Here is a 13,265-nt window from a genome sequence, read left to right as displayed (position 1 = left end):
CTAATTGGGTTTGCTGCATTTTATATTTATACTCATAGTATAAACCCCCATAGTATACCCCCTGCTATTCAAGATGATCTGATGAAGTTTTGTGTTCCTATCTCCATATACGCTTTAAAGGTGTGTCGAGATCCCTATTTTGTTGCCTTTACTGTTTAATGCTAGTTTCCCAGGATTAACCATGAAAATAGTAGCCATTGTATATACTTTTTCTTGTTTTTGGCACGCAGAAGCACTATGAATACATTTATTGTATGATAAAACTGGTTTTTCGTTAATCTAGTATGAAGTACTGTAGAGAGGAACAAAAAATACTATCCATGTATGATATTCCTTCAGTATTCAGGATTTATAAGTAATGATTTTTAAAGTCTTTGATGTGCTGTTTGGTCCTTGATCTCAAATATATGATTTTTTTTCACCATGCAAATGAATAAAGGAACCAATACACTTTAAGATGAACTACAAAAACCTTAAAATTACCTACAGCAAATTTCTGAGTTAATCTTCATCTCATGTTAATGTTAATCCTTGCACTAAAAATATTTCCAAGGCTTTTAGCTACATGAAGACATTTTCAACAGATTTGAAAAGAAATCAAGTTTAAAAACATTGTATTGAAAAGATAAAAAAGATAACAATAAAATTTGTGTAAGGGTTACATTTGCAAACAAGTCCTAATAAAGTTAAAACCACTGTCTACTGTTTTAATTTTTTGACTTTAAACATCACTGGAGACCAAACATCAAAACCACATATAACATTGACATTTATTAGTTAAAACAACATACTGCAAATTCAAGAAAGGGTTAAAAGACTAGCTAGCAGTAAGTTATGAAAAAATAATGAGGGCATGATAATTAGTAATGAGCCATGATTGATTACTGTTGTGTACAAGTGCAGGGAGAAAGATGATGACAAATTCTGAATCTTGATGATAGCTAAAGGCAATGATCTTCAAAGGGCAATTACTGAAGAAGTGTTGTAAGATGAAGAAAGTACATACAGGAAGTTTTTTCCTTCCTTAGCCATGACTCTCCTCACTCTTTTAGCACTTTTTTACCCTTTTCTTTATATCTCTATTCAGTGTACACTTTTTCTTTTAACACCTTGCTTAGGGGAAAAATCACCCCAAATAAATTTAGGTCACGGATTCCCAATACCACTTTCACTGCAAGAAATTTTCTAAATTATGTACCATTGCTGGGTGGCATAAAGTCCAGCTGACTACTGCTTTTTCATTTTTGTCATGTCTCTAGGAAAAGCAGTGATGCTGAAAGGATGCTCAGAGTCAGCTAATCACCTCCTTGGCGTAGCACTGAGAAAACAGCAAGAATGATGAGACGAGGGTCAGATGCACTCTGCAGGATATAGGTATTTGCAGGGTCTAGATGCTCTTTTAAACCTAGGTATGCTTCAATGTACAAATTCTTATCATTTTCAAAAACTATTGCAATGTTGCTTGTAAATGAATGTGTACATTGGGGCAGTCATGTTTGCTTTTAAGGTTCTGTGGCTTGTTTCCTTCTATCTTACTATCACACAGTAACTACAGCTACAGGCTAGGGGCTATCTGACTAAAATAATAGAACTATTATAAAAATACCCATTTTAATTAAAAAGGAAAAACTGTAAGGAAAAGGTTCGTTTTTTGGTTTTATCAATAAAACAAGGACATTGCTTCTAACATTTCCTGGTGGGAATCAATTACTGCCATTAAAAAAACATAGATCTGGATGATCCCCAGGAGGGAATGTTGAGGGAATCCTTATTTTACAAATATAGCCCTTTGCATTTTTTCGTTTTTTAAATCAAGTGCACCAACATATTAACATATGATCTTTGATTCAGGCCTCGTTGTGTTCAATCAATATACATTGTTGTTTAAATATAGAAACTAGAAAGTTTATAGTATTAGGCATGTACAAATATCTACATCAAATATTTTTTATCTTCAAAACAGCATGTTGTATACTTACAGAATAGAAATGCTTGGATTTCTCCAGCTAGGAGCAGCTGCACGTTCCTTTTCGTCCTAAATAAAAAAGTAATTTATTAATGCTGTTGTCACAATTTGGTATGATATAATCTCTGTTATTTCCATCACACCAGTTGTCCTAAAACATTACCGTATAAAATAAACTGAGAAATGTATTCATATTACTCTGAGCCAAAGCACCACATAAATGTCAACATTATAAAGGTTACCCATATCCCTAATGAATTTTAAGCTTCCGTTTTGAGACTTGTGTTTGGAAAGGCAATCTTTGTCATGAATAAATTCTATGCTGGATCAAGGACAGCAGGACCTTACTTGGGAAGAATGATTATACACCAACTCTCACAAGCTGGTTGTTAACTTGGCTGATGTTTCCGATTAGTGCCTACAATATGGTAAAAATTGAGAATGGAGTCTTGTTTTCATCTTTGATTGGTTGGAGCATAGCCTGGTTTAAAATTACAGAGCTAAAAGAAAACATCAAACAGGTGCCTAAAATGTTTAATAAATAAAATCACAAGCAGCACATATTGTAAGAGATCAAAAAGATGCAGCAAAGTTTCCCATCAGAGCATACTGAGCAAATTGGTTCTTAAGTGGGAATGAGCCTAATCTGACCATCTTGTGATACAGAGACAGAAAAAGCTATTTGTAGACAGCTTTACAGAGCATTAGTTGGACAACTTACTGACTGCTCATACACTCTGCTTTCATTAACATGATTTTCAATAGAAGCAAAAACAAGCTTAGCGAAGAAGCTGTAACCATAATTTTTGATATTTGCTCAATAGTATTTTTGTTACGTCTTAGTTTTCTTACAGTCTTATTTTAATTTTCAGTTTACCATTTTCCCTTCATATTGTCTGTGCATTACGCCTTTGTAGGCTCACCATATATTTTTTATTCTGTTCTGTAATATTAATCGTATGCATGTTTTTTTGAATAATTCCATTTTACCAAGGACTCGCAAATTATGTTTGTCGGCAAATTATTGTGTTGAAATTTTTAACAGGCAGTGCTACAATATCCAGATTTAGCAGTAGAACTATTCAGTAGTTCATCTAATATTAGATGAACATTAGTGGTTAGCAGGATTAGGCCCAGCTGTAGGCTTAAAAGAGAGTCTGACGTAATTTCTACTATCTCTGGATTAACTGTTTTTTTTCTTGTTCAGTCAATTCTATGATTGTCAAGTCATTACGGCAGCTTCGGCAGATGGTGCCTGTGGGCAGATAAAGAACCATTTAAAAGTCCCAAACAAATTAGTGGATTAGAAATCCATGACCTGTATTCAGGAATAGTATTCTCTTTGAACACCTAACCTTTTGCAAAGGAATATAAAAACAATCCAACACACCCATCGCATTCAAAAGGTACATTTTTTGAGATCCTAGTCTTTAACATAAATAGCCATCAAAAAAAAGCAAACAACATATCTTGTAGACTTTCAGTGTGCAATCACTGCAAACCCCTTTACCACAGATAATTCCCTTCTAATAAAAAGAATACAACTGCTGTAACGTCTGATTTTGTTGCCAGTTTGAAAAGTTGAAAAACACATACATTTATAGGTAAAATTATTTTGCATTTACACTGTTATATATGTAATTTGCATATGCATGCATGCATGCATATGCATGTAGTTTAAAGTTTGTCTTTGACTATTGTATAGGTTGTAGTTACTGATTTTCAACTGGACTTGTTCCGTGATGTTAAAGACATTGGACCTGATTAATTAAAAACTTTCTAAGGTCAGGGAGGATACACTTTCATCAGTAAAGCTGGGTAATATAGCAAACCTTGAATTAATCTGGTCTTGGATTCAAAACATTTGCTAGCAAATAGCAAATGACTTCGAAAAAATCCATTCCAGGTTGGCTGGATTACCCAGCTTCACTAATAAAAGTGTATTCTCTACAGCCATTGTAAATATTCATTGTATGAATCATATACTGTAAAAAGTATAACAACTGTTATGTTGCAATCTAGAAAAGCTAGTTTTATCAATTTTGTTTTTCTTTTTAAACTGTGGATTGGTTTAGACATGATGTGCTGCTGTGCTCAACAGAGACAGATATTTTTAGGACAAAATTTGGATTTCGTTGTGTTCTATTACAATGAATTTATGCTTCATCAACCACAGACTTGTCATGGCTCATTATCTATAGATCATCATCCTGAGCAGCTTCCCATTTTAAAAATATGTTAAGGCATCTGCCCATGTGCTTCTCTGCACCATAGCACATAGCACAGCTTTTGGTATATTTTTACATTTTTGAAATCATGCTTTCAAATTTTTGTACAAAACTGATAATGTAACCTTTGCTATATATTTTAATTATATCATTCTTTTCTTTGGTACATTGTTAATTAAGAAGATATAAATAATCTAATCTATGTAAAGAAACACAAATCTTTACAGTTCTGTATTCATTATCACATCACATATATACAATCAAATTTTTTTTATTTAAATTCAAGCAGTACCTGAATTTTATTGCATGTTCTCCTGTGTTGGCGTGGCTTTCCTCCGACTACTCCGCTTTCCTCCCACATCCCAAAACCATGCAGTTAGATTATATGGCTTCCACCAAAAAAATGACTCTATGCTGTAATAAAGACGTATAACTATGGTAGGGACATTAGATTGTTCATTTTTGGTTCTAGGGAGCCTGCGCTAAAAATGATGATCTGAAGATCAATGTACATTAGTGTGATCAGAATGTTGCAGAACATTTTAAAGAAACTAATACACAACTCCGCTTACAGAGGGTCCTAAAGATACCAAATAAAAAAAGGGGAAAACACAGATATCAGTAGAAAAATGGCCTCTTACATTGATGGTCAGCAGAAGAGTACCTTACATTAGTGTACAGCTGAGAAGTTTCAGTTTTTGGATGTCAGTGGAACATTTTTCCTTAACACTCAAGATAGCTTTTGGTGGAAAATCTATCTTCTACTGCTCAATTATTATTATTATTATTACACAGTATTTATATAGCTCCATCATATTATGCAGCGCTGTACAAAGTCCTTAGTTATCTCACTGGCTGTCCCTCAAAGAGGCTTACAATCTAATGTCCCTACCATAGTCATATGTCTTTAAAACAGTCTAAGGTGAATTTTGGGGGAAGCCACTTAACCTAACTGCATGTTTTTGGAATGTGGGAGGAAACGGGAGTACCCAGGGGAAACCCACGCAAACAAGAAGAGAACCTGTAAACTCCATGCAGATAGTGTCCTGGCCGAGATTTGAACCCTGCAAAGAGCAGAGCACTTACCTCTGAGCCACCATGCTGCCCACCAAAAAGCCCCTAGCCCTTGGAGGAATTCTGGTTTAGTTTATATCTTACCCACTCAACAAGAGTCAATGGACTCTTTACAAGTCAGTGTAATTACAGCCACTGGGGACAAGTGCAGATTTTATTCTGTTTTCTTTTTTATTTTCCATAATAGCAGCAAGAGCAGGGTGCCTTTGCCCAAAGCCGACCTTTCTTAAGGAGATTTTGAAGAGATTACATTTTAGGATTAGTTTAGTTTCATTACCTCACTGCTGCTGCATTTCGGATCCTAATAGGCTTAAAAGCAAACTAAATGTGGGGATTTTATCAAATAAAAATTAAATACACTTTGTAATAAAAACATAACTTTATGCATTGGCGTAATTTTTTTAATATCTGCTTGTAGTTCAGCATTATTATTTTCTCTTTAGGTCAAATTAAATTATCTAGGAACAACTTTTAAGTAATCCAGATTGCTACTGTTTCAGTTTATTTTTATATGGAAAATATTTTTCCATTGTCTTCCTAAAAATGATCTTTCTCCCTTTTCTGTACTTGTTTTTCCAAACTTGGGTCATTTTGTACTTTGAACACTTATGATTCAAGGATTTGCAATACATGAGAGAATGAAATATATCCAAAAGATTAGCTTCAACCCTGCTGGAACAGTGGCGGCTCAGTTTCGTTCTATATTTCCTGAGTGCCAAGTCAAAATCTAAGCTCTTCCATCCCGCACTGTAATGAAGCAATTAGTGTAGCTGATAACAATGCTACCTACTACCTATATGAAGTGATGTGATACTAAAAATTTCACATTAACTGCAGATGTTATTGTGAAGCTTACTATGAGCTAACTAAAACTATAAAATGGTATAGGTAAATGCTATTAGTATCTATTGTTTCATTTTTTTTTTTACTTGATTAGTATCTGTTTTAAACATCTATATTTTAAAATGTTTTTTAAAAAAATAAGGAAAAACAGTTACAAAAATCAGAGAATTTATTCTGTACTTTTTTGAAGTTGCTGGCCTGGAATAACAATACAGATCAGGTAGGTCAGAGGTCTTGATCTGCATACTTATCCAGGTCACTAAAACAAAACGCATGTTAGCCAAACAGGTAGCATATTCTATTTAAGATTTTATTGTAAAATATATTCATGCTAAGAAAATGACTGGTTTGTGCTATGGAAGAACATCCCCCTGTCTTTCTTTCATTAGAAATTACACATTTGTAAAATACAATATTCAGTGAAATAGCAAAAGTTTATATTACACATTTACACTTGTCAAGTTGTTGGTAGGACTGTTGCTATAGTTCTCTGTGGAGCATCGTTATATGTTAGTAAATGGTAATAGGATTTTTGTATCATGATTTTGCTAGCAGTTCTAATGTTTTTGGAATAGCACATGAAGATCTAATATTTGTAATACACTAGGAAACTGATTATACTGATGGGGTCTGACAATTCTACAGATAGATTTCCCCAAATCCTTTTTGGAATACAAGTGGGCAGTAGTCATATATTCTCTCCTAATAGGGCTCTTTTGATTTTGGCATGATTACTTTCATTGTATATATTAGAACAGGAGTTTAGAGACATTTTTTTATGAAAATAACATAAACCCAACATGCTTGAACATATATAAGCCATGGTGGTTGCCTGCCACTTGGGAAATAAGTCAACACTCAGCAAAAGGTCAAATAGAATTTGTATCATTGTGTGCAAGTTGAAATGTTTCATAGGTTAAACATATGAAAATATTGGCATCTGTAGAACATTTTGATTGTCATCCTCTAAAATAGGAAATTATTTTGGTTTAAAGGCCAGTTTTGTGTATATTTGTTATTCATTGTATATGTCTTACAGTCACTTTCCTAGTCCATTCCTTTTCTAACAACACAACTTGAAATCAGTGGCAACAAGTGAAATGAGGTTATTGTATTCCAGTACTGACAACAACCAAAGAGAATTAGGATTTTCTCATTCAGTTAAACACAGATTTTATATATATCATTTATGAAGCTGGTTTCATGATATAGTTATAATATAGTACATAATACAGAAAAGTGTTGGAAGTTTAAAGTTATGCTAATTTGATGCAAGCAACATGGTTGTATTAGACCTGAATCATGTTTAATTGTATATTACGTGCTGGTCCATTGGCTAAAATGTGTGATAGATTGTGCAATAGGCCACAAAAACTGTAACCTGTGTTTCCTGCTTCAGATCTGAGACATTAAGTTAATACACCCTCTGAGATTTGAGGGTCCTATTTACTAGATTTTGTTACTTGTACTAAATGTTATGACCTAATAGCAATGTGGTTAAGTGGCTAAGGCATTTACATTTCATTCTTACCCTGAATCAAATTAGAATGTGCATAGATGAGGGACTCAAGATGGTGAATTGCATTACAGGATCCTGGGAGTTTTGGTTTGCGAAAAGGTATCAGTGCTGCAATAGTAATAAAAAAATGTTCTCAACAGTTCTGCTTTTCCAAAAAAGGCTAAGAATAAATAGCTCCTTACACACACATAGTTTATCAGGTGTTAACCATTTTAACTCTGGTAATGATATGTGTAAAAGTAATATTTCTAACTATAAGCCTTGCCATCAAATAGGTTTTCACATTTTTAAACTAAAGGTGTTACTGCATGTGTGAAACAATGTACAGATTTGGAAACCTTTAGCATGCAAATTGTCACATGCAAAAGTATTAATAAACTGCACTTGTGTACATTTGTATGAAAAAAAATCTAATTGGGATCAAAATATTGGTATAACTGACCTACAGCTTGAACATGAATTCAAGCAACTAGTAGAAAACTTGTACTTTTGACGTAAAGTAATTGTGTGCTCATATTGCACAAACCAAAGCCTTAATCCTACAACTAATGAAGACATTCATAATAGAGCAATACTTCTGAGTGTTTACTATCTTTTGCCTTTCTCCTACATTTACACATATAGCAGTACATGTTAAATAAAGGACAAATTTAACTCTAAATTTAAATTAGGTAATTTCATTTAAATCAAAACAATTCAAATCTGCCACTTTTTTATCCCAAAACCATTTACATACAAAAGAATTCGAGCCATTTGCCAATTAACATCAAAAATGGAATTCTGGTAAGTCTTTTATCTGTCTAATACACGGCCTTTTTGAATTGGTTTAGGCTCCTGGTTTAGGCTCCTGATCATTGTAAATCTATTTATTATAATGGCCAAGCAATCTATCAGAAGATCTATTTATTAAAATGTCCAAACTGAGCATTGTCTATTTCTATTTTGTGCTTCATGATTATACTTTGTAAAAAGATTTGGAAAAGCATTTTAATTATTAAAACAATTTGTAATAAAGAAATAACAATAAAGGTTACCACAAATAACTATTTCTACTGAAAGTTATAGTTTCCTGGCTATAATTTATTGCACTGGCATCAATTCTTCCTGAATCGCTAAAAGACCACTGTAATATTTAAGGTCTTATTTCCAGGTCCATGACCCAAAAGGCACTGACACAGTACCCAGCCAGGCAACAGATATTTTTGAAGTCAAACTTAATATTTCCCTTAGTCACTTTTAGCAGAAAGAGTTGTAGGAGCATGTTCTACTTTTTCTTCAATTTTCAACTCTGAATGTTGGTAACGGAGATTGTTCACACAATGTACTGTGTAGACAAACAAACATTGTTATCTATAGCAGACTTGGCATAATACAAGGACTGCTTATCTTGTAAAATCCCACCACCCCGGTTAAGAGAAACATAGTAATGCAACAAAAACAGCTTACAGAAAAAAACCTATACTCCAGTTTTCAGCCACCTTCTTCCTGGATCTTTGAAACTCTAAAAAAACAAAACCTAGCAATAAGCCATTTTAGTACTGTGCAGTAGTATTTTATTTTACATTTGCAATCCTTAAGCTACGTACACATGTCCAATGGTTCTCGCCTGATAATCGGCTCAGGGCCAATATTGGACGAGAATCTGACGTATGTACAGGGCCCGTTGTCCATCGTCCGAACGACCATTCTGGCAGATCCACGGACGATGTACGATGAACGATCCCAATGCAAGGGAAGGAGGAGAGCGCGCAGCAGGGTGCCGCTCCGTCGTTCTCCCCCTCCCACTCTCCGTAGAGCAGAATGGTGCTGTATGTACAGCACCGTTCATGCATCGTGCAATGCTTAGTCGTTGAAAAGGATTGTGTAAGATCCTTTCCAACAACAATAATTGCACGTGTGTATGCAGCTTTAGTTTATCTGGAACCTAAAAGAAGGCAGCAACTAGGGAGCTCACTGAACGGGTATCAAATTAGTATTCTTTACTTTTGTCTGCTAATGTTTTTAATTTACTGCACATTTGTACATAATGAGGGGGAGAAGGACTGCAAGATAAGCAGAATTTTTTTTTTGGAAGGTCTGATTCACCAAATATATTTTTGTGTATGCTATGTATTTTACTTGTGGGAAACTATTATTTGCTGTTACAAAGAAAATGTATTACTGCAGGGAACAGAAGGCAAAGCAGCAAATGTTGTAAAATACACATGCATGTTCTAAACTTAGTCAATGTATAGGTGCTGTGTATGCAAATAATAAATGTATTGTTTTTTGCACCCTCTAATCCACACTGACAACTTGTTTTCATGCCTCCGGAGCTACTAAAATATGATTTCTAGGGGCGGACAGTTTGTATGAATAGACTATTAGCAGCTTTGTGGATTTTATGACCTACATTTGTTATCTGATATTTTCAGAGATCTATAAAATCATTGTTTTTTAAGCTTTTCTTTAAATTAAATGTGAATTTATTATGTGTTACGTTGAAGTGAACACCTTTCTTAGTATAGTAATACAGTGCCATGCCAAACAAGTCATACAGTCAGACATACAGACAGCTCACATGAACCTCCACACATCACAAGAGTGATGCTTTGGGACAATTCTCATTGAATAGCAATGTATTATTTATACACTTGTTCAGTAATATAGCTTTCATTTATAGTGTGATATTTCCAAATGCAAGTCCAATGTAGGAAATCCAATGTGTACTATATTAAAGAAAAAAATGATAAATCATTTCAAGATGCAGCTTTGGGGAACAAACACTCAGTTTTAGTTTCAAAGCTAATCCTTCAAAGCTGAACTCCAGCCAGGAAGAAAAGAATATGATATGAAAGCAGCTTGCTGCTTTACCAAAAATACTTTACATTTGTTTTTGTTGTTCATCTAAGGCTTAGTTCACACAGGAGCTTCCTAAGTGTAAGTAACTGTTGCTGCAGTGTATACTGGCCCATGGCTCCCTATAGAGAAAGAATAGAGTGGTTGGACACTCATTTATTTTGAAGCAGCATGTTAATGATGACTACTTGGTAGCCATCAGGTGTTAGAACTTTGCCTAAGTCCCACTATTTCACCAACTAAGATGTCTCCTAGACCAAATCCTTCATGGTTGTGTTTATAGACGTCTGTTGAAGAATAGTGGTTAGGTGCGTATTGTAGGCAGCACAACCAGTGATTGGCAGCTATGGAAATAACTGTTTTTGGACAACACCGTACTACACACACCACCCTACTAACACCTCTTACATTCCCAATGATAAATAACAAGTTGTCTCTTTTCTGGAAGGCCATTTATTTATAGGAGTATGTCCCATACCTTGAGAAGACTCAAACCCATAGTAAGTTGTTTAACATACTTCACTGACATTTTATGGACCCTACGGGCTCTATTTATAAAACAGGAGACTTCAAACATTCTCTGGTGGGAATCAATTGCTGCCATTGAAACACACGGACATGGAAGACACCAGGGAATGTTAGAATGAATGTTTTACAAATAGTACCTAAAGTATTTCTCTAAACAAGATATTTCTTTTAAGTTTTGGGTCAGTTAATTTTTCTAATCAACACAGAGACAAAACATAAGGGACACAGCTTTCCTAGAGCTGAATATAGTTTTGATGACTGTGAAAAAACACAAACATCTAAAAAATAAAGCTAAAAATACAAAAGACCAATTTACTCTGATATTGTTATAACAAGCCATGTACATTCTGGAGATGAACAGTCTTTGACCGTTCTCTGTAACCTGAACCAAAAGAGTTCAGTCATTTATTTGATGCTAAACAACACGCTGAAACCTAAACTATGGCTGTGACCTTCAATTTATATAGGATAACAAAAACATGATCAATGCTGTGGAAACAGACCAAAGTGCACATGGAAGCAAAACTTGCTATTTTTACAGCTACATGGCAAAAATACTAACAAGCTGTCACCCAAAGGCCAGATTTAGATGCTTTTCCATGCTTATTGCTTAAGTCAGAAAGAAAATATATGTTCAACCCATGATACCCAGAGCTGAGCTACGAAATCACAGGAAATACCAACTTCTCACACAGAAAGTACTAAATAGAATCTGTAGCATCATTGTTTGATTGACTCAAAATTCAATGTGAGTTTATTGATCCAGTTACGGCAGCCAAAGCAAAATAGGAAATGTTTTTATTGGTGATATGAATTCTGTGCATCCACATTCATATTTTTTGTCCTCCAAATCATATGGTACATTTATTTCCACTGAAAGGATTCAGTGTGTTTCCATATTATGCAAAACTTTCAGTGGTTAACACCATGGTAATGGTTACAAATATTTCAGTGATATAGTTACATAGTAGGTTAGGTTGAAAAAAGACACATTGATCTATCTATCTAGGGAAAAGATATCCCACATATAAAACCCTTTAGACATGCAGAGGAAGTAAAAAAAAAAAAAACTCTGGTACAATAATTTGGTTCAACAGAGGAAAAAAATTACTTCCTGATTCCATGAGGCAATCGGATGTTCCCTGGATCAAAGGTCTCTTTTATCTTTACTTTAAAGCCTTATTACCCAGTTATATTCTGTGCTTCTAGAAAAACTTCCAGCTTTTACTTAAAGCAATCTATAGTAGTTGCTGAAACTACTTCCTGAGGGAGCTGATTCCACATTCTCACAGACCTTACTGTGAAGAATCCCTTCCTTATTCGGAGCTTAAATTTCTTTTCATCCAGATGCAGAGTGCCCTCTTGTTCTTTGTAATGATCGAAGTGAATAATGGGGAAGAGAGTTCTCTATATGGATTGTTTATATATTTATACAGGGTGATCATATCCCCCCTTAAACGTCTCTTCTCAAGGGAGAATAGATTCAGTTCAGCTAATCTCACCTCATAGCTGAGCTCCTCCATTCCTTTTATTAATTTAGTTGCCCTTCTCTGCACTCTCTCCAATTCCACAATGTCCTTTTTGTGACTGGACTGCAGACTCCAGAACGTGGATGAGTAAACATTGATTGGTTATTATGATTGAAGATGCATTTACATAACTTGAAAACATGCTTCAAAATTGTATAGGGCATAAATACATTTTTTAAAAACTGGCAAGTATTTGTGTGCTTTCTGTATTTTTTTACTACTTTATTACTAACCACTGTATTAATGTTTTCATGTGCTTATTACCATTGAAGGGGGCAGATATCTGGTTGTCCCCTTTTCAAAGGACATCCATATTCTAATATAAGCCCCCAACAAACCCCTACATCCTTATTGGTGGACAAGATGTGGTGAAAAGACCCTGTTGCTTTACACTGGCACTCCCCAATGTTGAAGAAAGGTAAAAGCCTTTGTGAATGTGGATAGGTTTGCATTGTTTTCTCAGATACCAGCCAAGGGGAACAAACCAAGATGGCAGGCAAAAAATGATCAATTCCTGATGGCATACTAAAAGTCTATATCACCTTGTTTTTAGCTAAATAACCAATACAGAGATCTTTTGCCCTCCTCTTCAATTTCAAATCTCGATATCTCCTTTTTGTATTCTTAAATAATTTACTGGTTCACTGATTAACCACCTGAGCGTTACACTGAGGTCTAGATTTCTGTACCAAAAGTGATCCACTGTTTTTCATGAATTTTTTTTTTTTAAATTGTAGACC

General features: G+C 34.6%; 1 protein-coding gene across 3 annotated transcripts in view; it reads right to left on the bottom strand.

Moving 5' to 3' along the window:
- The window catches only part of SYT1 (synaptotagmin 1), a 285,194-nt gene that overhangs the window by 214,404 nt on the left and 57,525 nt on the right, over window positions 1–13,265 (bottom strand). For all 3 annotated transcript variants that reach the window (XM_072401415.1, XM_072401412.1, XM_072401413.1), the window contains exon 3: window positions 1,980–2,035. The gene's annotated coding sequence lies outside the window, so the exon portion shown is untranslated. The remainder of the gene's footprint in view (window positions 1–1,979; window positions 2,036–13,265) is intronic.

This window comes from Pyxicephalus adspersus, chromosome 2 (assembly GCF_032062135.1).
Source record: "Pyxicephalus adspersus chromosome 2, UCB_Pads_2.0, whole genome shotgun sequence".
Taxonomy (NCBI): Eukaryota; Metazoa; Chordata; class Amphibia; order Anura; family Pyxicephalidae; genus Pyxicephalus; species Pyxicephalus adspersus.
The sequence above is the reverse complement of the archived record's forward strand: the minus strand, read 5'-3'. Positions and strand labels throughout refer to the sequence as shown.